This window comes from Neomonachus schauinslandi, chromosome 6, assembly GCF_002201575.2.
Source record: "Neomonachus schauinslandi chromosome 6, ASM220157v2, whole genome shotgun sequence".
Classification (NCBI taxonomy): Eukaryota; Metazoa; Chordata; class Mammalia; order Carnivora; family Phocidae; genus Neomonachus; species Neomonachus schauinslandi.
Window position 1 is genome coordinate 52006876 of NC_058408.1, and position 25938 is coordinate 52032813.

A 25938-nucleotide genomic window follows, 5' to 3' on the forward strand; every position below is an offset into this window, starting at 1 on the left:
GCACAACAAGGATCAAAGTGGTATTTCTCTGAGTTGTAGAGAAACACAGGGAGAGAAGAAAAAAAAATAAGCCAAGGACCAAATATTATATCCAGGCAAAAAGTTATCCCACCAAAATAAAAACTCTAAAAAGAAAGAGGTAGAAAAGACATGAGAGAGAATCCATCCCACCCTTCCTTCCACCTAATGGAAAAAAAGTTTAGTTTCTTATGTATAGTGAAGTCAGACCTTAGGCTATTTTCATTTCTCTTTGTGCTATTTTAATACTAGGAAAAATAAAACATGGCCAAAAATTAAATGGCACAACAACCAATCAGATGTTTGGTAATGATATCCAAGAAGAATATTTCAATAGCTAACAAAAGATGCCACATCAGTATCTATAGTAAAGATAACTACATAATGTCTTTTTCTAGGTAAGAGAAATAACATACCATTTTAACAAGTGATTGTTCTATATGTACAAAAGCAAAACAGACACAATTTAAAAGAGGGGCTATAGTCTCTGAAAAATGAAACTGTTGATACCTCCTTTCTGTTTAAGGCTTCAATCTTCACATCAATAGGAAAAACAAATTTCTTTATTCTTTGCTCCACCAAAGAATAAAAACATTAGTCCTGAGATCTAAGAAGGTTGTTACTTCCATTAAGTTAAGAACAAGATCAATATGAACCTTCAGACGTGGATCAATAAGAAAAAATGGAAAAGAGATTTTAAACTTTATTGTAAAAACAGTAATGTGGAAAACTAGAAAGAATGAGGTTTTCTAACAAACTGGGTCACCATCTTAATTTTTTATATATCAGTATATATTATGTACTATATGTCAGGAAACGTGTAGTTATTTGCTTAAAGTTCGTTAATCAGGTCAATGCCATGAGAAAATGATTTAAATTTGTACAGTTCTTAATTGCAGAAAAATTACAAAGAAAGAAAATTTATTACTTTCAAGTTCCACCAAGTAACAGAAAGGTCCTTGGGGAACTTGCTGTAATGACCAGATAAGGCTGTCTGCAATTAGCATGCCTCTTATATGTATGTTAATCAGTATTCCAACCACTGAAGCCTATTCAGAAACATTTTGTTCTTTTAACCATTTAAAGCATTCCCTTTCTAATCTTGCTCACATTATTAGTTTGCATAGGCAATGAATAAAGAATTCCGGTAGCAAAAGTAAATTTCACTTCAGGCATTGTTCACATTCCTTATAGGAGTTTAAATTAATGAGGTCTTTACTAAGTTTGGTTTTTACCTTTTTCTAAACTCTCAGCTTTTTATTTATTTATTATTATTACTTTTTCCATTCAATAGTTTATTATGGTAAAAGAAGATAGGACAAGTTTGAGACCCATAGTGGCCATTTTTTATAACTTCTAACTACATTTCAGAAACAGGAATAAGAAAATCATTGTGAGGCCAAAAGTCTACCATGTCATAGTGAGGTAAGAGATCGTCTTAAGGATACGTGTTCTAAAAGAAAAGATCCCAGTGTCTTAAAAAGTACTTAGCATAAATCCTGGTATTCAGTAATTATTGTTTTTTTATCTTAAGAGCAAGGACCTCCTCTTATATAACCACATTACAATGATCAAAAACAAAAAGCTATTAACATCTTTTAATGGTAATATCTTTTAAAGCCAGATTTAATTTCAAATGTCCCTTGACACTGGAAAATGACCTTAAAAGTTTTGCAAATACTAAAATCAATGATTTTTAAAAAAATAATGGCAAAATGAAATGGACATTGGCTTGGGATTCAAGAGGTTCTGCCTTTTTTGTCACTGCTTGTTATGGGGCTTTAAGAAAGTCACTTCATCTCTGGATCTCAGTCCACTTAACCACAAAATTAAGGAATTGGCTCAACTAACCACCAGAATCTCTCCCAGTTCCAACTTGCTTTCATTCTGTATAAAGATTACTAAAGGTGAAAAACTACTGCTTTTCAACTCAAAAGTATGAAATCTTTAGCTTACTTTTCTGCCTTAAACTTTGCTGCCAAAGTGGTACAGTAAGTTTCAACCAAGTGTGTCCATTCTCCTGAGTCTCTAATGTTGGCTGAGAAATAAGGCCTTTTTTTTTTTTTTAAAGATTTTATTTATTTATTTGAGGGAGAGAATGAGATAGAGAGAGAGAGCATGAGATGGGGGAGGGTCAGAGGGAGAAGCAAACTCCCTGCTCAGCAGGGAGCCTGATGTGGGGCTCGATCCCGGGACTCCAGGATCATGACCTGAGCCGAAGGCAGTTGCCTAACCAACTGAGCCACCCAGGCGCCCCGAGAAATAAGGCCTTTTAAAACTGTATGTTTTGACTTCAATGCATTTAAAACATGTAGTAGAGGCTTTAAAGAAAAAAAAAAATTAAGATGTTACATAAAAACAGGCCAAGTGTAATAACATCTAACATCTGGACAGTTCCTTAAGATTTACAAGGAATTTCACGTTATCTCATTTAATCTTCTCAACAAGATGTAGAGCTGTTATGTTTCCCATTCTGCAAAAGTCAAGTTCAGACATGGCATTAGGATTGGGAGATTTCTTACTGTATAGTCCATGCTCTGTCCATTATACCACAGTACCTCAAATGTACATATAAATACCCTAGATCTCACTTTGATTTAGCGGCAATGTTTCTTAAAATGCTTAAATGTAAGCCGTCACAGTTCCATTAAATTAGGAAAGCAGAGCAAAAACCTTGCCCACAGTATATCAAAATTTCTTAATTTTTATTTAATCTGTTCCTGAAGATTCAAGATAACTTTAAAAATTAAATAATTAAGACTAATCATGAAAAGAAGACAAGTATTTTTGTTTGCAGCTAAAATGGAGCATGTTGAAGAAATGCAAATACAGTTTATAATTTATTTGGTTCCCAACACTGAAATGATATAATTATTAATTGGGATATTTCACATCTTTAAAATTTTATTGTCCTTTTGAGACTCTGCACAATTCTATTTATTTATTTATTTATTTATTTTTAAATTTTTATTATGTTATGTTAGTCACCATACAATATATCATTGGTTTTTGATGTGGTGATCAACGATCCATTGTTTTCATATAACACCCAGTGCTCCATGCAGTACGTGCCCTCCTTAATACCCATCACCGGGCTAACCAATCCCCCCTCCCCTCTAAAACCCCGTTTGTTTCTCAGAGTCCATAGTCTCTCATGGTTCACCTTTCCCTCCAATTCCCCCCCCACACACACATTTTTCCTTTCCTTCTCCTAATGTCCTCCATGCTATTCCTTATGTTCCACAAATAGTGAAACCATATGATAATTGACTTTCTCTGCTTGACTTATTTCACTTAGCATAATCTCCTCCAGTCCCATCCATGTTGATGTAAAAGTTGGGTATTCATCCTTTCTGATGGCTGAGTAATATTCCATTGTATATATGGACCACATCTTTATCCATTCATCCGCTGAAGGGCATCTCGGCTCTTTCCACAGCTTGGCTATTGCGGACATTGCTGCTATGAACATTGGGGTGCATATGGCCCTTCTTTTCACTACATCTGTGTCTTTGGGGTAAATACCCAGGAGTGCAATTGCTGGGTCATAGGGTAGCTCTATTTTTAAATTTTTGAGGCACCTCCACGCTGTTTTCCAATGTGGCTGTACCAACTTGCATTCCCACCAACAGTGTAAGAGGGTTCCCCTTTCTCCACAACCTCTCCAACATTTGCTGTTTCTTTCCCTGTCCATTTTTGCCATTCTAACTGGTGTAAGGTGGTATCTCAATGTGGTTTTGATTTGGATTTCCCTGATGGCTAATGATGATGAACATTTTTTCCTGCACAATTCAATTTAGACTGTATGAGGAGCTCTTGTCTGAAGAGCTCTGGTATAGACTATGACTTAGGAAAACGATACGATCTTCAGATCCTCTAGGAGGCAGCATCATATTGCCACTGATTATTAAATACAACATCTTTATCCACTAGTCTCTGAGATACAGATCATTCAATCTGTTCAGAGTGCAGGCAAAATAAAACCCAGTTTATTTGAAAACAGCCCAAGTCTACACAACCTTCATCACTATGATGTCTCTATAAGTAATGATGATGACTGAAATGTTTGCTGCAGGAAGTATTTCTGGTTGAAGATTTCCATGAACATATAACATTGGTAACCTCTTAGATATTCAGGCCAATACTTCACGTTGTCAGCAACTGATCAACTGTTATAATTCCAACACCTTTTAGTTATTGCTCAAAACAAAAATCATAGAATTATAGTTCATTCACCTTTTATCAATGGTTTTCCAGAATTTGCTTTTTTCTAAAAGATTATTTATTTATTTGAGAGAGAGAGAGAGAATGAGTGGGGGAAGGAGCAGAGGCAGAGGGAGAAGCAGGCTCCCCACTAAGCAGGGAGCCCGATGTGGGACTTGATCCCAGGACTCTGGGATCATAACCTGAGCAGAAGGCTTAACCAACTGACCCACCCAGGAGCCCCAGAATTTGCTTTTTTCTTAGTAACAGCTACATAGATCCTTAGCTTAAAGAGTGGTATCATTTTCCCAAAAGCCAAAAATTAATCACTGCCCTTGATAATTATAACAAACAAACCACACCTCAACTTCTTCCCCTTTGTAGCAGGATGACTTTCTCAGGATAAGGACCATTCATGCAAAAGAAAAAGAAATACAAGAAACCGTGTCTAGATGGAGGTAAAAGTAGCAAAGCTTTCAAGTTTCTCTACTTGGCTGAGAGAAAACACCACTGGATTCTTGAATCCATTTCTGGACATGTGCCTACCCTCAATAAATTTGGCTTTCTGAGCTGCAACACCAGAGTTAGTTTTTAACAGCTCCTTACAAAAACCAGTGAACATCTGAGGGCTGCCAAGGGAAAGAGTACAGTGAGGGAGCATACACAGTGGTGACAACAGGCTCCGGAGCCAGAGCACCCAGAGCCAACTCCAGTTCTTCCCTCGGTGGTCTTTGGTAGTGACGAGGCAGACTGGCTGAGAAAGTAACAGGAAACCCCAGATAGAAGCTAATTTTTCTCTCTTACATGAATGTCCACAGGCTGGCAGTGTGGGCTGGTGCACAGGCTCTGCTCCCCAGAGTTCACAGGGACCCCATTCCTTCCAGCATTAGGCTCCACCACTTCTAGGGTGCAGCCCTGGTGTTCACAGTCTAGATGAGCTTCACCTACGACAGGAGGAAGGAGGAATAGAGAAGGAAAGGAGGGGCAGCGGGGATAGGCCAACTCTTTCTGGTAGCTCCCCGAAATTACCCACAATACTTTTTTTTGTCACTAATCACACTTAACTGCAAAGGAGGTTAGGAAGTGTGGGCCACATGCCCAGATGGAACTGTTCTTACTACAGGAAAGAGGTGAAAACAGATATTGGTGTATTCGTGGTCTCTACACACCCTGTGTGATCTTAGCCACTTTATGCCTCTGACTTCTCATCGGGGAAATGGAAACAATGATAGAGTCTCCCATCATAAAGTTACTGGGAACATGAAATGATAGTAATCAATACAGAGGGGCTGGCACAGTGTCTGACACACAATGAATACCCAACAAGGGAAATAATTATTTGTCTTCAAATATTTTCTTTGCTTACTGATTTCCTTTCAATTGTTAAAAATTATATAAACTGTTTTGTTCCCTCTGGTTTATCTATTTTTCTCTCCAACCCCCAAGTTACACAGTATAAACAGACTGATCTCAATCACTGCTTTCAGCAAGCCCCCCTTTCTAATGCTCTTGCCAACACAACACACACACCACATACATACATCACACACACACAACTCACAAACACACTTTCATTCTCTCTTTCTCTCAGAGAAAACTTTAGTGACATCCCATTACCTAAATTTAAGTGCAAACTCCTCCGTCTTTACCTCAGTACCTTTCCAAAAGTATCTTCCACTATGATCCAATTAGATCATACTATAACAGTGACAAAAAATGATGGAGATCAAAAGTACTAAATTAATAGAGGCTATCCCTTTTTAAAGTTTTTTTTTTCTTTGCCATGTAACGTGCTCAGTGCTTTACACAAACTCTTTTTTTTTTCGTTTTTTTTTTAAGATTTTTATTTATTTATTTGAGAGACAGAATGAGAGAGAGCGAGCACATGAGATGGGGGAGGGTCATAGGGAGAAGCAGACTCCCCGCTGAGCAGGGAGCCCGATGCGGGACTCGATCCCAGGACTCCAGGATCATGACCTGAGCCGAAGGCAGTCACTTAACAAACTGAGCCACCCAGGCGCCCCACAAACTCTCTCTTTTAATCCTCATAATCCTGTGAGGTTATCACCATTATTATCCCCATATTATAAATTATGACTCAAGCTTAGAAAGGTTATACCCAAAGTCACAGTAAGTATATTGCAGGGCTGTGATCTGAACAGAGGTCTGCTGGGTTCCAAAGCTGTTCGTTTAACCATGGTGTGGCAACTGTCTTCTGCACAAACATGGCATTTGTGGTCTCTCTACACACCTGAGTCACCTTAGAATTCTTTTTCTAATCACATCCTGCAAAGTTTCACTATGGTCCAGCACATTTCTGATCTCTTCTATGGGATGTTCATCAACTATAATGGAATAATAATTACATTACAGTAATTACATAATAATAATAATAATAGTGATAAACAGCAAAATAGAACCTGTGTTATACTCTTATAATACTACATGGTTCTAAGAACCATACATATACTAACTCACTTAATCCTCACAACAACCCTGTGAGTTAGACCATAATTATTGCCATTTTATAATGAGGTAAATAAGCCTGAGAGACTAAGCAACTTGCCTGAGCTTGCACAGGTAATAAATGTTGGAACCAGGGTTCCAACCCAGTCACTCTTTATCTCCTCTCTGACAAAATATATTCTTCCTGTATCCCTTACTTAGATATTAAATCACATATACCTTATATTATAATTTAACCTTTTCATATATTAAAGTATAAGGCACAAGATAAATGGATAAACGAAATATGAGGTATTCATACAATGGGATAATATTTGGCTATAAAAAGTAATGACTTTTTGATATATGCTACAACATGATGGACCTTGAAAACATTATGCTTAGTGAAATGAGCCAGACACAGAATGACAAATATTGTACAATTCTACTTATATGAGGTACCTAGAATAAACAAATTCTTAGAGACAGAAAATAGACTAGAGGCTCCTAGGGGTTAAGGGGAAGGGGAAAAGGAAAATTATGGTTTCACAAATACAGAGTTTCTGTTGGGGATGAAGAAAAATTTTTGGGTATAGATAGTGGTGAGGGTTACCCAACACTGTGAATGCATTTAATGACACTGCATTGTATACTTATGAGTGGTTAAAATTATAAATATTACATTTTACCACAATAAAAAAAAAACCCAGCACATTACATTACAGTTATACTTCATAGACTCTATTGAAGGTTGATGAATCCTTTCTGAGACCAGGAGATAGCAGGAAATATTCTACATGGTTGGCAGACAGTAAATGAAAACTACCCTTTCTATGAAACACCAAAACAATCAATCCATAACCATGTCTTGCTTTCCCAACATGATCAATAGTACCTTTAAGAAAAAAGTTTCGCACACATGCACACACATAAGATGCTCAATAAAATTTATATTCAAAGCCTCACAAGCACACAAATACATAAGTAATCTTTGCAATGATTTCAGCAGGATTCAAGGAAAATGCTATAATTTTCATTTTGAAAGTGGAGAATATAAAGTACAAAGAGAAGTGATGCTGTTTGGATGACTTTGTAAATCTGACAACTCTGTAAACCAGGTAGTAGGTTCTCTGCTTATTATTTGATAAGTTACTGGATCATGCAATCTTGAAAAACACCACAAGACATCAACCTGATATTCATACTACAAGGGATTAAAGCACAGTAAGGTGAATACTGATTACCACCTGTAGCTCTCCTTCTCCACATACCCCCTTCCCTCCCTACAGCATTCAACAGGTCCTCCAAATTAAACTGGAATGTTTAAAGACCCTAATTCAGAAGAGGTAACCAATTATTATCAACCAGCAGTGACCATGATTGAGAAATGAACAGAAGTGGCACCTGTCCTTTAAGAAAGTGACTCTAACCACTTCTGATTATGAGGTTCCAAAACCTTTTTTAGGTGGGACTCAACCTGCTCACCAGCCAGACTCTTCCCCATCTCTCATCACTCATGCTCAACTCCTCCCTCTCTGGTTACTGATAAGCAGCAAAATGGAATTTCTCTTCTTGCTCTCTGCTTGGCTTCCATTAGAGGTACAAACCATAAACAATGGCATTACTAAAAGCTTGACACCAGAGAGAAAAGATGCAATAAAAGCTAACGTATTCACTAACTGAATATTTAATAACTGAAATATTACTAAGATATCTTTGTATTTCTTGGAATGAATCCTAAAGTGACTTAAGAATCAGGAATGAGGAATTGTTAATGTAATGCTATATGATAAGGCCAATACTTACCTGTCTGAATAACTTATGATTTTACATCTTTATTAAACAACAAAAAATTCCATCTTGGATATATAAGGAAGAGAATCCCACTCAAAAGCAGCCAAGCTTTTACCTCATTTTTCATGAAGTGAATGGATCTGATCAGTTTCCTGATACATCACCTCTACCTTTTTTCCCTGAACTGTAGCACCTTTCTTGCCTTACCAAGCAATCTGTGCTCATGTTTCCAATGTAACGTGACCAGGACATGAGGAAATGAGGCTTAGGTAGAATTTCTTTGGCTTGTGACTGGTGCTTAAGCTATATTGCAGCATGGCTTTGTTTGGTATTAGAAATTAAACTTCAGAGGTTCTAGGAAAATTCTAAACTGCACCAAGTCCAGACAATGAATACCTTATAAATCTTGTGACAATCAGCTTAATACTAACATATGCAAAGGAATTCAAAGGGTAACAGAAGGAAAGTGGAAACCAAGAGAAGCTACAGGGGTCAAAAGAGGAAGGAAAGAAAGTAACCAGTCCAAAAATTTAAAAAGTGAAGGCAATTAAACCAAGTAGAAAGAGAATCCTGCAACCTGGTTAGTGATAATTAAAATCTAAAGAAGCAAAACCCCTTTCTTGGGAGTAGGTGATGGAGTATGTCCACACACAGCTGGATACAATCATTAAGGAGAGTGAAAGTAGGAAGAGTCTGGGGAAAACCATATTTCATTACCTGTGTCTCAACAGTGGAAGATACCTGCTAGGTCAGAAAAAAACTAATTCCAGCCACAGCTCTCTCATGTTCCATTTGCCTGAATATGGCCTCAAACACCTCATGCTACCCAGCAAATCCTTCTCCTTCTAATAAATCCCCCACTAATCTATGAAACCACTAATCCACCCTCTCTCTTCAAAGCACACTGCCTATGCACCCTATAACACATGCTTTCTGTCCTTTCAAAGAGAATCATTGAACTAAAGTCAAGGCAAATATTTGATATTCCATGGGAAGATGACTGCAGTGCTCAGGAGGATGAATAATGTGACCTTATAATAACTTCTAGAGAAAGATGCATTGTTTTGTGGGAAGTAGAAGGCGGTTAATCCCTGGCATGTGCTCAGGCAGCTCTACCTTATTTCAGGCTCGCCATTTTTAAAACAATTTTACCTCCAGTAGGAGCTAGAAAGTTCTAAACATATTAAATAAGAGGTATCCCCTGCCCCAGATAATTTTATATATTTTACTTCTCTGAAGTTGATACTTCTAACCCAGCAAACAGTTTCCAAGGCATTTGAGGTAGCTGAAGTCCAACCAGAGTCTCTGGCTGGCAGAAGTTCCTGCTGGGAAAGAGAGGCCCAGCAGGGCAACCACAGGAACACAGAGCCATGAAAACTAAGAGTGTGAGGAGGAGGTCAGAGAAGGCTCCCTGGACCAGCATTTGTAAATAGCTTTCGAAACATTTCTTAGCAGAGATAAGATTTGAAGCAACTATGATGAATCCCAGAATTGCGGTCTTGGTATGGACCCATGAGCTCACTCTGGTCTGTCCACCCTCCTCCCCAGTGGATGGATCCCAGAAAGATGGCCATGTTAACTCCTAAAGAATTCCAGAGACAGAGACCAATACTGCTACTACTGAAAAACTGTTATTATGCTAAAGCTCTTCTGCAGGACCAAGAAAGCACCAGACATTATGGCAATCCTACAACCACTTTTTAGTTCCACATGAAAACCCACTCACTATTCAGATACCATCTCTCCAAAAAGCCTATCTTGACTCCCCAAGATGGGAGTCATATCCTCCTCTGTGCTCTCATAACAACCTCTACAATGGTTCACCTGAGCACTTACACTATAAATCCACCTATGCTTTATTTGTCTCCCCAGTCAGACTGCAAAGGCCTCAAGGAAGCGATTCCCTGTGCGTTGTCATCAGTAAGTACTCAAAAAAATTTTTTGTTGGATCAATGAAAAACAATCTTTCCCCTTTAAGTGTATTTTGAATCAGATCCGTCTTCCCTGCCCCAAAAAACTGAGGTGGTTCAGTCAAGCAGGAAGGGTTAAAGAAGGCAGAATCGGAGAGTGGCTAAGAAAGTTAAATTCTAACATGGCTGGCTTTCTACCTACACGCTACTTTCCCAAATGTGTGACTCTGAGCAACTTACTTGTCTATGCTTCAGCATGCTCACCTACAAAATGATGATAATAATGGTAGCTTTCTTGCAGATTTCTGTGAGGATTAAACAAAACAATATATGCAAAGTACCTGGCAGGGTAGCTGACTCACCCTAAATAATGAATAAATGTTTGTTGTTCCTGCTGCCAAGAGGAAAGCGTATGACAGCGGCAGGAGTGACAGGCCAGGGTTTAGGACAGTTGGATTCTACATATCCTGGGACGCTCTTGCTGGCCATGTGATCTTAAGTAATGAAAAGCAAATCATTCTCATCTCTGCCTTCTTTACTAAGGTAATGTAATGATTAGTGCCTATGTGCACATTATCTTAAGAATGAAAACCCGTTTTCAAAAAGGAGAACTCTGTGTGTGGGGGCGGGGAGGAAGGGAGAGAGGGAGGGAGACAAAGAGTGTATTTTCAAAAAGGGAATGCTGATAGGTGTTCTGCCTGGCAAATTATTTAGGTGGAAAAGAAAAAGGATTATTTTAGATTAAGATTTTTTTAAAAACCACATGAATATATTCCCAGGCCAAAAAAAAAAAAAAAGTCTCTTGCACCAAATTATAAGGCCCAGAGGGAACATACTACCTAATGTTTAGGTCTCCAACTTTTAGTACAGGGCCTGATACTTAAAAGGCCATAATGCTTGTGGAACTCAGGACAAATACACCATGGTGAACTATGAACAGTCTCTTCGCTGAATATAAAATACTCACTGTCTATACAACTCACTTGATAGCTATTATGAAAACTCATGTGGCATCTCTTGGAATACTTTTAGAATACTGTGTGATTTTATGTTGCTATGTAAGCATCTATAAAAGAACCGTGGTCTTCTTTACAGTGAGTAAACCCTTTGAGGGCAAGATCCATGCCTTATATTTCCTCTCAAATTCTGTATTTCTTAGCATCATGTTTCACATTTAGAGAAATCAATAATTAGTTGATAGCTGATTGATTGTATGTGGCAGCCTAACAATCAGTGTATCCAAGAAAAAAAATTAAGAATAAAAATTTCATCTTGGTACTTATTTTCTGTTTTTAGCTTTATATCTAGAAACTAATGAAACTGTAACTGTTCAATATTATACAAGAGGATTAAAAAGATAATCTGTAATCATTATTTTTGCTTCAGGGAAAAAAGATACCCCATAAATAGAAAATTGTATTAAAATATGCATTTCTAAGAAGCCAGGGAGGTTTGTGAGCTGGACTAACAATCTCAGGGAAGGCACTGAAAGTGATAAACATTTTGAAATCCATAATTTATTTTTATTTTTTATTTTTTTTAAAGATTTTATTTATTTGACAGAGGGACACAGCGAGAGAGGGAACACAAGCAGGGGGAGCAGGAGAGGGAGATGCAGGCTCTCCACGGAGCAGGGAGCCCGATGTGGGACTCGATCCCAGGACCCTGGGACCATGACCTGAGCCGAAGGCAGATGCTTAACGACTGAGCCACCCAGGCGCCCGGAATCCATAATTTTTTTTTTTAGAGGTAATTTATTTTCTACTAGTCACAAGTCTCGTGGTGACTTTTTTTTTTTTACTTAAAACTAATCTCTGGCTGGAACTGAATAAGTTCCCTGGCTAGACACCAATTTGACAACTTTATACCTATTTATCCATTTCTATAATAAAACTTTTAGAGTATAAAAAATAATAAAACACTTGATTTTTAAATTTCAGTAAATACTTAAGTAATTAAGTAACAGAAGCATAGCTTGAAAGGGATGATGTGATTCATGTATGGATGAGTTTAGTCCTTTCTCTGTCAACAAGAGCTAGGTTGCTGTCTTCAGACTCATACTATCATATTCTCTGAGGGAAAAGCACCTACATTTGTCTAGAGTTTGAGACTCATAATGATTGAGAAATAAAACTTAAAGAAAACAGCTGCCTGAGTTATAAGTCCATAAATTCACCTTCCCTTTATTTTGTTTTCTCACCCAGCTTCATTATAGCCTCATACAATATCTACAGGAGTTCACTCTCAACACCATGGTGCCAGTAACTTTTTGATACCAGGGATGACAAATATAAAGTAATACTTAGTAAATTAAGAGCAAGCAGCCGCACACTGGTTTAAGAGACAGGATGGTTAAAAAAGAAGACAAAAATTAAGAGTAGCGTTTCCAAATATAACTTGAGAACTTACTTGCAGTAGAGTCCAGATACTTCTATCTTTTAACAATAATACTCCTCCTTTGTTTAGAAAGATCAGCCAAATCAATTGTGGAGGTCAATAGAATGAAAAATGTCATAGACAGAATCTTTATAACTCTAGGGAAACTTAGCAAACCTTGAAAGTGAGACAAGGTTAAATGAGGTAAAGAGGCAAATTTATTAAGCTATATATATATTTGATTCAATGGAAATTTTAACTTACCCTGGCAGTTAAGCTATATAACACCATAAGGAGTTCCCTTAGGCTGAGACAACTCTCTAAATCCCTACAGAAATATGGCTCCATTCTTAAGGGCTAGGGTATCATATCCTTCAGGATACATATTGGAAAAGGATTGCTCTGCCATGAAGACTGGCTGCTTTCTGACTGATTTAAGATGATGAGACCATGGAGGGTTGCCAGGGTGGCTCAGTCACTTAAGGTTGCAACTCTTGGTTTTAGCTCAGGTCATGATCTCAGGGTTGTGATATCAAGCCCCAAGACCAGCTCTGTGCTGAGCATGGAGTCTGCTTGGGATTCTCTCCCACTCTCTCTTTGCCCTCCACCCCCCCCCCCCCCCCCCCCCCCCCGGTTTGTGCATGAGCACTCACATGCACATGCTCCCTCTCTCTAAAATAAATAAAATTAAAAAAAAAAAGATGATGAGACCATGGAAAGCCAACAGACCACCAACAACTTAGGATCAGAGAGCAGGCAGTCCTAGGGCTACTACTTCAGCCCTCTTCTTTAGAACAAGAAAGCACTCTAGCTTGGTCCCTCATTTTAACTCTTCCCAATTCAAAGAGTTATACTACAGTCTTGCAGCCACTTCCTCATCATCTCCTAAAGGGAAAAGGGATAAGGAAAACACTCTCCTCTCCCCTCAGAGTTTTCACCAGCCAAGGACAGTTCATTTCTGCCACTCTCTGAGGCTCTAACATGTCTAAAAACTATTTAATCTTCCACAGTTAGTTGTGTTGTGACCTCCTTTTTCATACAAAAGGTCTACCATGGAGCCGCATGTCAGCCACCTTGGTGCTTTCTGGAAAGGCTATGATGTTTTGTCTCAGCCTAAGGAAACACACTCCTTCAGTATCCATCATATTCTTACCCATTCCTGTAATTTTGCTCTTGCTCTTCTACTATGATGCAGCCTCTAAGCCCTTCCCTTATCAAAGTCATCTTAACCTACATAGAGTCCGTCACCTTTGATGCTATTTATCTACTGCAGACCAAAAGTAAAAATTTCCCCCGAGAGTCAACTGATAATTTATTGGCATGGGTTAGTTGTTTTCCTATATAACTACTACATCTACCTAACCACACCACTAATCACACCAAATGTTAAGGAAAAGGAACCTATCTTTTTTTCTTTTTGGCACATAAAAGATGCTCAACAGACGACCCACCTCCCCACCGGGGAGGCTGCATGGGCCGCCGCTTCCCACGCAGTCTCCTACCTCTACTGCTGTGGCCGCCGCCAGCCTCGCGGCCCCGGGCCCGGCCCCTGTGCTCAGCCTGGAGTCCATCCCGCCGTCCAAGCGACCCCGCGGCAGCCTCATGGCGCCACCCCGAATCGGGACGCACAACGGCACTTTCCACTGTGATGAAGCCCTGGCGTGCGCACTGCTGTGCCTCCTGCCCAAGTACTGGGATGCAGAGATTGTGCGGACCCGAGACCCCGAAAAACTGGCTTCTTGTGACATCGTGGTAGATGTGGGTGGTGAGTACGACCCTCAGAGACACTGATATGACCATCACCAGAGCTCTTTCACAGAGACCATGAGCTCCCTGTCTCCTGGGAAGCCGTGGCAGACCAAGCTGAGCAGTGCGGGATTCATCTATCTGAACTTTGGGCATAAGCTGCTGGCCCGGTTGCTGGGCACCAGCAAAGAGGACAGCATGGTTGGCACCATCTATGACAAGATGTACGAGAACTTCGTGGAGGAGGTGGACGCGGTGGACAATGGGATCTCCCAGTGGGAAGAGGGAGAGCCTAGATACGTGCTGACTACCACACTGAGCGACCGGGTTGCCCGACTGAATCCTGCCTGGAACCAGCCCAACCAAGACACCGAGGCCGGGTTCAAGCGTGCAATGGACCTAGTCCGAGAGGAGTTCCTGCAGAGACTAGACTTCTACCAGCATAGCTGGCTGCCAGCCCGGGGCTTGGTGGAAGAGGCCCTGGCCCAGCAATTCCAGGTGGACCCAAGTGGGGAGATAGTAGAACTGGCAAAAGATGGATGCCCCTGGAAGGAGCACCTCTACCACCTGGAATCTGGGCTGTCCACACTGGGGACCATCGCCTTTGTTATCTACACTGACCAGGCCGGACAGTGGCGGGTAAAGTGTGTGCCCAAGGAGCCCCATTCATTCCAGAGCCGGCTGCCCCTGCCAGAGCCAGGTGGGGTCTTCAGGATGAGGCCCTGGACCAGGTCAGTGGGATTCCTGGCTGCATCTCTGTCCACACCAGTGGCTTCACTGGTGGGCACCACACGAGAGAGGATGCCTTGAGCATGGCCTGTGCCACCCTGGCCCAGCGCCCGGTACCTAAGCCTCCCACAAATTTCCTAGTCCAATAAAATGTCATCTATCACATTAAAAAATAAATAAATAAACAAAAGATGCTCAACAAATGTTTGTTGTATGAATCCCTTAACATGCTTACAATGTTTTACATATATTATAGGAGTTCAATAAATAATTGGTATTTACATGAGTAAGGGAAATTACTGAAAGGACTTTTGCCATAAAGCTATTGAAGGATATCCTATCTATAGTATAACACTGAGTGTTTTAAGGCTTAAAGAATGTTGACATTACTCTAGGGTAGGTTAAGCAGTGATGGGTAACAGTTAAAATTGAGTATGAAAGATAATTTGTAATTTGGCATACTTATAATCCTTTTTAAAAGGCTCTAAATATGTATTTCATTTATTTAATGTGTATATTATTACTTATAATGCTTAACTACAAACAGAGCTCTCATTTATAGAAAAAGTATAATTAAGAAAGAATGCTTGCTATTTTCTCTATATTCTTTAATCACAACCAAGGGAAGCCTATCAGGACATACTGCAATGCCATAAGCCAAGCACCCTCTTGTTTATTCTAACTGCTGGAAACCTAATTAAGAAGCAATAAACAATTCCCTGCATGCTGGCCTTAGAAACTCCAAGTGTAAACAAAAATACAACGACATGAAAAAGGTTATGTAACTATCACTATTTATTATTATCTCAAGCGTTATTAAGCACCAAAAGGCAAAGAGCTGTCACCAACTAAATTTAAAAAGGACTTTTATTTTCTTCCTTTAAAAAAGATAAGATGCAAACAATGAATCATGGAACACTACATCAAAAACTAATGATGTAATGTATGGTGATTAACATAATAAAATTAAATTAAAAAAAAAAGATAAGATGTGGTAAGATATGTGAATATGTGACCACCCCCAACCACCATGAACATATTTTCAGAGAATCCTCACTTTAGAGGAAAAATGATCATTTTTAACTTCTAGGACTGTAACTTTGCCTAAAATTGAAAGAAATTATTTCAAACAAGATGTCTTTTCAAAGAAGGGAATTACAGTGTATAAATCAAACCAAACACTTCATCCTGTGATACATATTATGCCATATTTTACTTTGGAAGTAAAAGTGCTGCTTTTTGAAAATCTGCCATCACAAAATTTCATGGAGCTCACTTGCAAATGCCAAGGGGATACAGCTGATTACCATTACTTTTACCATTACCATTACAGGAAAGTTTAACCTAATCATGAATACAATGCAAGAAACACTTATAGATACCTCCTTTAAATGGGGGAGGAGAACTTGGGGCACCAGGGTGGCTCAGTCAGTTAGGCATCTGACTCTTGGTTTTGGCTCAGCTCATGATCTTGGGGTCCTGGGATCAGACTGCATCTGCTCCACACCCAGTGGGGAGTCTCCTTGGGATTCTCTCTCTCTCCCTCTCCCTCTGCCCACCCCTCTTGCCCACCACCCCCCACTCACACTCTCTCTTTCTCAAATAAATAAATAAATAAATCTTAAAACAAAGGGAGGAGAACTTTAGATTAAGCACGTTCAATATCCTGAAAAAAAAAAACACCCACAAAATTAAGGAAAAGATACACAGGCTTTTTCAGAAAAGGCAAACGAGTGATGGCTCAATTTTTAAAAATAATACCACCAAAGATTTTGGTCTAATTTGCAAAGGTAATTAGCTTATATTTGAAAAACAATGGTGATCCAAATGAAAGGAACAAAATGAAATTACAAAAACCTGCTGAATTTGACTACAAATCATTTTTGAGGCTATACTAGAACTAAAAGAGCACTAAATTAACACTTTCAATAAAGTGACAGATTTTGATTATTAATCTCTAAGAGAAGGAATATTAATTGTAATTACTTGTGGTTCTGTGATTCCTACTGAGGATTTCTGCATCTAAGTAAGTGAGAAATAATGGTCTACAGTCTTCTTTTTCTGTACTGTCTTTGTTTTTGCTATCATGGTAATACTAACTTCATTAAATGAGTCAGGAAATGTTCCATCCAATCTTCTGGAAGAGACTTTTTACAAAAAAATGGTGTTAATTCTTCTTTACATGTTTGGTACAGTTCTCCAGTGAAATACTGGAACTAGAGATTTCTTTTTCAAGAGATTTCTTTTTCTTTTGAAATTACAACTTCAATTTCTTCAATGCTTAATGGGCTATTCAGACTACTTCATCTTGGTTGAGTTCTGGCAGTTTGTATTTTTCAAGAAATTGATTCATTTCTTCTAAATTATCCATTAATGGCTATAAAGTTATTTACAGTATTCCCTTGTTATCTTTTTAATGTCTGCAGGCTCTGTACTGATATCCCCTATTTCACTCCTGATACTGATGATTTATATCTTTTCTTTTTAACTTTTTTTTCAGCCTTTTCAGAGATTTACTAATATTATTGATTGTTTTTCAAGAAATTAGCTTTTCATTTCATTACTTCTGTTTTTTTATTGCTAAGTATATTTGGAAAATTAAGAATTGTTTATATTTAAGGTATACAATTTGATTATTTGACCCACAAAAAATTGTGAGATAATCACTACATTCAAGCAAGTTAACATATCCATCTCTTCACTTAGCACATTTTCTTTTTTTGTGATAACAAGATCTACCCTCTACCCTAGCAAGTTTCAAGTATACAATATTGTTAATTACAGTCACTTACAGTACATTAGATTGATAGTATTTATTCATCTTGCAAAACTGAAACTTTGTCCTCTCAACCAACCTATCCCATCCATTTCCCCCTTTCCCCAGCTCCCGGTAAATACCATTCTCCTCTCTGCTTTATGATGTAGACTATTCTAGATCACAAATCTAAGGAAGAACATACCATGTTTGTCTTTCTGCATCTGGCTTATTTCACTTAGCATGATATTCTCCAGGTTCATCTATGTTATTACAAATGGCAGGATTTTGTTCTTTTTAAAGGCTGAATTATATTCCATATACATAAAATCACATTTTCCTTATCCATTCATCTGTGGATGGAAACTTGGGTTGTTTCCATATCTTCACTTTTTACATAATGGTGAAATAAACATTGTAGTGAAGCAATCTCTCAAGATGCTGATTTCATTTCCTTTGGTTATATACCCAAAAAAGAGACTGCTGGATCATATGGTAGTTTTATTTTTACTAAGGAACCTCCATACTGTTTTCCATAATAACTGTAACAATTTACATTACCACTAAAATGTTCCCTTTGTCACAACGTTATCATCACTTGCTATCTTTTGTCTTTCTGATAATAGCCATTCTAACAGGTGTAAAGTGGTATCTCACCGTGATTTTGATTTGCATTTCCCTTATTATAAGTGAAGTTGCACATCTTTCACAAACCTGTTGGCCATTTGATGTGTTCTTTGGAAAAAATGTCTATTGAGGTCCTTTGCTCATTTTTGATCAGGTTATTTGTTTTTTGTTTGATTGTTTGCTGTTCAGTTGTATGAGTTCTATATTTTGGATATTAACCCTTTATAAAATATATGGTTTGCAAATATTTTCTCCCATTCCACTGATTGCCTTTTTATTTTGTTGGTTGTTTCCTTTGCTAGACAGAAGCTTCTTAGTTTGATGCAATCTCATTTGTCTATTTTGCTTTTGTGCCTGCGCTTTTGATGTCATACCCAAAAAACCATTGCCCAGACCAATGGCCCAGACCACCCTATGTTTTCTTCTAGGAGATATATGGTTTCAGGTCTTACATTTAAAAGTCTTTAATACATTGTGAATTGGTTTTTGTGTATGGTGTAATATAAGGATCCAATTTCATTCTTCTGTATGTGAAGATCCAGTTTTCCCAACACCATTTACTGAAGAGACTATCCTTTTCCCATTCTGCATTGTTGGCACCACTGTCAAAAACTGGTTGACCATGAATGTGTAGATTTATTTCTAGATGTTCCATTGACCTATATGTCTGATTTTATGCTAGTACTATACTGTTTTGATTACTGTATATTTGTAATATATTTTGAAATGAGGAAATGTGATGCCTCCAGCTTTGTTCTTTTTTGAGATTGCTTTGACTGTTCAGGGTCTTTTATGAATCCATATGATTTTTAGGGTTTTTTCCCTATTACTATAAGGTACACCATTTGAATTATGATAAGAATTGCAATGAATCTGTAGATAGCTTTAGGTAATATGGACATTTTAACAATATTAATCCTTCCAATCCATGAGTTGGGATGTCTTTCCATGTATCTGTTTCTCCTTTAATTTCCTTCATCAACATTTATAATTTCCAGCGTACAAGTCTTTCATCTCTTTGGTTAAGTTCATTCCTACATATTTTTTTCTTTTTTGTTACTACTGTGAATGGGATTACTTAAGTTCCTTTTCAGAGAGTTTGTTGTGTATAGAAACATGATTGATTTTTATATATTGGTTTTGTATTCTGCAACCTTATTGAATTTGTTTATCAGTTCTAACAGTTTTTTGGTTGAGTCTTAGTGTTTTCTCCATATAAGATCATGTCATCTGTAAACATAAGTAATTCTAATTCTTCCTTTCCAGCTTGGATGGCTTTTATTTCCTTTCCTCAGTCTGGGACTTCTAGTACTATGTTGAAAAAAAGTGGCAAGAGTGGGCATCCTTACCTTATACCAGATCTTAGATGTGGGTTTCTCATATATGGACTTTATTGTGTTGCGGTAAGATTCTCCTATACTTATTTCATCAAGAGTTAATTATCAAGCATCTCTTCTAGGGCAGCTCTAGTGATGACAAACCCTGTCAAGTTTTTGTTTGTTAAGGAAAGACTTTATGTCCCCTTCATTTTTAAAGAATAATTTTGCCAGGTATAATATTCTTGGTTGGTAGTTTTTTCCTTTCAGTACTTTGAACATATCATCCCACTCTCTCCTGGCCTGCAAGCTTCACGCTGAGAAATCCACTGACAGTTTTATAGAAATTCCCTTATATGTAATGAGTTGCTTTTCTCTTGCAGCCTTCAAAATTCTCCCTTTCTCCTTGACTTTTGACAATTTGATTATAATGTGTCTCAGTGAAATCTCTGGGATGATACTATTTGGGGACTTTTGAGTTTCATGAATCTGGACTTCCATTTCCCTCTCCAGATTTGGTAAAGTTTTTAGGCATTATTTCTTTCAGGACTTATTTCTGCTGCTTTTATAATCTCTTCCCCTTCTGGGACTCCCATAATACATGTATTAGTTCTTTTTGATGGTCTCTCATGAATCCCATAGGCTTTTTTCACTCTTTTTCATTCTTTTTTCTTTTTCTCTTCTGCCTAGGTAATTTCAAATGACCTGATTTCAAGTTTGGGAGTCTACTGTTGAAGCTCTTTATTGCATTTTACTATTTCATTCACTGTATTCTTCAGTTCCAAAATTTCTGTTTGGCTCTTTTTATGATTTTTCTTTGTTGCATCTTTCATTTTGGCCATGTATTGTTTTCCTAGTTTCACTGACTTGTCTGTGTTCTCTTGTAGTTCACTGAGATTCCTTAAAACAATTATTTTGAATTCACAGTCCCGCAATTCATAGGTCTCCATTTCGTTGGCCTTAGTTACTAGAAAATTACTGTGTTCCCTTGGTGGTATAATTTTTCTTGGATTTTTCATGTTTCTTGTAGCCCTGCACTGACGTCTGCACATTTGAGGGCCAGTCATCTCCAGACCTTACGGATTGGCTTCATTGGGGAAAGCCCTTCACCCACAGATGGGTATGATGACACTGGCTGGGTGGGGGTATGGTGGCGCTGGCTCCATGAGGATATAGCAGATCATGGGCTCTGGGAGAGAGCAGCAGTGTAGTCTCCATGAAGCTCTGTCGAATGAGGTCACCATCAGAAAAGACTGTAGAGTCCTCAGCAATCAATGTTGTGGATCTCCTCAGTGGTAAAGGCTTCTGGAGTCTTCTTCTTCTCCTTTTCCCCCATAGGGGTAAATAATGGCCAAAAGATCTTCCCTGGTCTTGAGTTTGGCATGCAGGTACACATATGGAAGCAGTAGGATCTGGGGCACTTGTGCTAGTGGGGACACACATGTCTGGGGTAGAGGTGCACAGAGAGCAGCCATGAAGCTCAGGGGCAAGTAGAACCACTGCAGGTCCTCGGACAAAGGTGTGGATGCATGTGCTGTGGCAGTGGCATCAGCATTCAAGGTGTGCGCATGTATGGAGCCAACGTCTAGGGCTTGGGGGAACAGAATGACCATAGTGCCTGGGACCAGAGTGCAGGTGCACTTACTGCAGTGGTGACATTGATGCCCAAGGCATGGGCATGTGTTGAATAGTTGGGGAGCCAGGGTCCAGGACATGCACGTGGCTGTACAAAGTGAGTGTTGACTCTGGCTCCAGAGTTGGTGGGGCCATTCAGCACTCTTGGGAAGAGGCGGAGATTCAAAGGGGTTCAGCAGTATGGATTCTGGGTAGCTCTGTCAGCTCGGTTCAGGGTCAAGGAAGACTACAGGGGTCCTCAGTGGAGAAAGCTGCCAGTATCTACAGGGGTGATGAGAATTGCTGGGGTCCTCCTGTTCTCCTTTTTCCCACAGGATAAGGTCACACCAAGGGGATAAGGTGACACAGGCAAAATGTTTCCTAGGGTTTTCTATGCAGATTCCCAGTTTCTGTGTTCAACGGGGGCTTCTGCAGCTCCCCTATTGTACTCCAGAGCTATTTTCATTGGTATAGAGTTGGGATTTTTTAACTGAAGTATAGTTGATATACAATGTTATATTAGTTCCAAGTATACAACATACTGATTTGACAATTCTATACATTATTACAATGTTTGCAATGTGTAGTTACTATCTTTCATCATACAAAGTTATTACACTATTATTGACTATATTCCCTTTGCTACACTTTTCATCCCTGTGACTTATTTATTTTATAACTGGAATTTTGTATCTCTTAATCCCCTTCACCTATTGTGTCCATCATTCCTCCTTCCTTCTGGAAACCACCCATTTGTTCTCTGTATTTATGAGTCTGTTTTTGTTTTGGTCATTCGTTTGATTTGGCTTTTTGGATTCTACATGTAAGTGAAATCATATGGTATTTGTCTTTCTCTGTCTGACATTTCACTTGGCATAGTACCCTCTAGGTCCATCAATATTATTGTGAATGGCAAGATTTCATTCTTTTTTATGGCTGAGTAATACTCCATTTTATATATATACAGCACATCTTTATCCAGTCATCTATTGATGGGCACTTAGGTTGCTTCCATGTCTTGGCTATTATAAATAATGCTGCAATAAACACAGGGGTGTATGTATCTTTTTGAATTAGTGCTTTCATTTTCTTTGGGTAAATACCCAGCAGTGGAATTACTGGATTGTATGATATTTTTAGTTTTAGTTTTTTGAGGAGCCTCCATATTATTTTCCATAGCAGCTGCACCAATTTACACTCCCACCAACAGTGCACAAGGGTTTCTTTTTCTCCACATCTTCACCAACACTTGTTATCTCCTGTTCTATTTTTTTTAATAACAGCCATTCTGACAGGTATAAGGTTATATTTCATTATGGTTTTGATTTGCATTTCTCTGATGATTAATGATGGTGAACATCTTTCATGTGTCTGTTGGCCATCTGTTATGTCTTCTTTAAAAAAAATGTCTATTGCAGTCCTCTGCCCATTTTTTTAGTTGGCTTATTATTATTTGTGTGTGTGTGTGAGTCTTGAGTTGTATAAGTTCTTTATATATTTTGGATATTTGCCCCTTATCAGATATATCATTTGCAAATATCCTCTCCCAGTCAGTAGATTGCTTTTTTGTTTTGTTGATGGTTTCCTTCATTGTGCAAAATGTTTTTTAGTTTGATACAGTCCCAATTTTTTATTTTTGTTTTTGTTTCTCTTGCCTGAGGAGACATATCCAGAGAAATGTTGCTATATTGTTTGTACTTTTGTTATTGAATCCATTATTGTCAGATAATATGCTCTGTATGATTTCAGTTCTTTTAAATTTGTTGAGGTTTGTCTTATGGCTCAGGATATGGTCTATCTTGGTGAATGTTCCACTTGTATCTGGTATTGTTGGGTTACATGTTCTATATGTATGTGCCAGTTAGATTCTATTGGCTGATTATATTGTTCAGATCTTTTGTATTCCTACTGACTTTTGTCTAATAGTTCCATCAGTTGCTGACAAGGGAGTCCTGGGTCCATTTACATTTAACATAATTTCTATAGTGGCTACATGCAACTTATTTTGTTCTTTTGTCCACTGAATATACATTGATGAATGCTGAGCAGGTATACTAAACACACAGCAGCAGTCACTGATTGGCTGAATTTCAGAAGCCTAAGGCTGTCATTGATCTGCTAACTTCCAGAAGTGTAGTCACTGGAGTGAGGCTGTTATTGACTGGCTGATATTCAAAGGCATGGCCACTGGAGTGAGGCTGTCATTGACTGGCTGATTTTCACAGCATGTGTACTGATCCAGAGCTATTTCTAATTAATGATGGTTACTTATTCATAACTTGGGACTTCAGGCAAAGAACAGCCTTTTTCTTTCTTGAACATAAAAATTAGGTACTTTTAATTCTCAGTTCCCTTCAGAATAACCTGCAGGAGAGACCATAAAGGACTACACAGATCTTTATTTCTGGAGGTCTGATTTTCAGCTAGTGTTTTCATTCAAATGTGTTAAGTGCCAATTACCGTGGTGGAAAAATAGCTCTAACTGTCAAAGCTGTATATTTTGTTGAAAAATGTTTAATACATGATATTTAGTGCATCCTAATACAGGCAATATAGGACACACAACAAAATCATTAAATACAGGAGGCCTGGCTACCCTAACTGTGAGGGAATGTAGTGTGTCTTGATAAAGACTTTGGACTTTAGACAGTAAGAACCATGGACAGTTGAGAAACAGGAGAAAGAAGTGAGTTAATGTTAGACAGGTAAGGGTGGCGGAGTTGCTCAGTAATGACCATAGAAGGGAGATTAGTTTAAATATATCAGGAACCTAGTAAAAATATTAAAAATGAGATCCCTCAATTATTATAAGGGCACCTCCTTAAACTAAGAGTAGGGAGGATAGAGGAAAGTGTTATAAACTAAAGCAGAGTTTGTCCTCTGGTTAATTTTAGTCTTCAAGGGTTTCAGACTGGTATAGTGCTGAACTCCTATTTAATGGCTAAGCTAACTCCTCTACACTATTTATAGGAAAAAGCCTAAGCTTCTGGAATTAGTTTTAGGGATTCAGGAACAAGTTGGCTTGGCTTTTCAACAGTTTTACTTCTCCTGCTTTTCCCATTTCTTGAAATCTCAAGAGCTATTACTAAAAGCCTAAGGCTTTCCATTCATCTCTACATAATTCTAAACTTTAGCCTAGAGTGATGACCAAGTTTGTATAAATTCAAAGTGGCTTTTCTCTTCACCAGCATTCTAGGTTTGAATACCTATTTAGGATTGCATTGCAGTATTTAAAATCCAGTCTCCTCTTTTAGTGCATTCTTACTCTATCTTTCAAGTATCTAATGCAACCACTTTCCCTGTCCTCCAAAAGCCAAGAAAATTCTGAATTTTATTTTCCATAATTTTTATTATGAAGAAAATAATCAAAATAATGTACCACCCTGTGGAAATAAGGCTGCCTCTTCTATCTTCTTTTGAGAAATGCTTGTATATGGGAAGGAAACTATATGTTTAAGAAGAGTCAGGTGCAGGATGACAAGAGATGTTAGCTAAAACTGCCAACAGAGTAGCCTTTGGCTTCACCAGCACTGTAGAGTAGGTGATAACCTAGCAGATGGATTTGAGGGCAATTTAGTTTTACTCGCTTCACTTCACTGTTCACAGGGGAGTCAAGGACAAGGGTTCAGGTATATTGACAAAATGACTTAACATAGCTATATAACATCTGCCCATACTATTTGAGGAATCAGTCATTGAATTTTTAAATATTCATGGTGTAAATTTTTATACTTGTGAGATTTTCTTTTTTCAATCTAGGTCAATGTTGTAGTTTTAAATTATTTTTTAAACCTTTTTGGCACTTCTAACTAAGCTTGTAAAATACCAACTGGAGATTCAGGTATACTTTTAGTGTTACTTCAACATATGTAACTAAAATAACAGCAAGTAGTTACTGAGTGTTAAACTTAAAAATGAGAAAAGTGATAAAATGTCAGAATCTGAGCCTTCAGTAGTAGTTAAATTTTCTTACCAAGATGAATTAGTTAAGCAAAATGAGGGGAATCCAGGTAAGTACTGAGATATTAGAAGACAGGTGCCATACAGAAGCCCTCTGCAAATTTATGTGGGGATGAACACAGCACATTTCAGAAACAGGGAAGAGCAGAGGTTTTACTTTTCTGAAAAACTTAGAGAATAGCTCTATTTGTAAACTGGCATGATAAAATCAGGTGATTATTGTTATATTTCTCTCTAATACTAAGCATATAATATGATACAACCATAAATAAAGAAGTTCAGAGTTTCTTCATGATTTCTATTCATAGTCTTAAAAATCCTGGTAAACGGGACTTTTAAGGATTATACAGCACTTTAACAAGAGAAACTATGATTTCACAAGCAAATTAAGAAGGCAGACAATTTAATTAATATTATCCACATAGAGTTTAGAAATCTTAGATTA

The 25938-nt window shown here is 38.1% G+C and overlaps 1 protein-coding gene and 1 pseudogene across 1 annotated transcript in view; one reads left to right on the forward strand and one right to left on the reverse strand.

Moving 5' to 3' along the window:
• Positions 1-25938, reverse strand: part of RABGAP1L (RAB GTPase activating protein 1 like) — a 776559-nt gene that overhangs the window by 363533 nt on the left and 387088 nt on the right. The gene's annotated exons all lie outside the window — the stretch shown is intronic.
• Positions 14218-15370, forward strand: LOC110574136 (annotated as a pseudogene).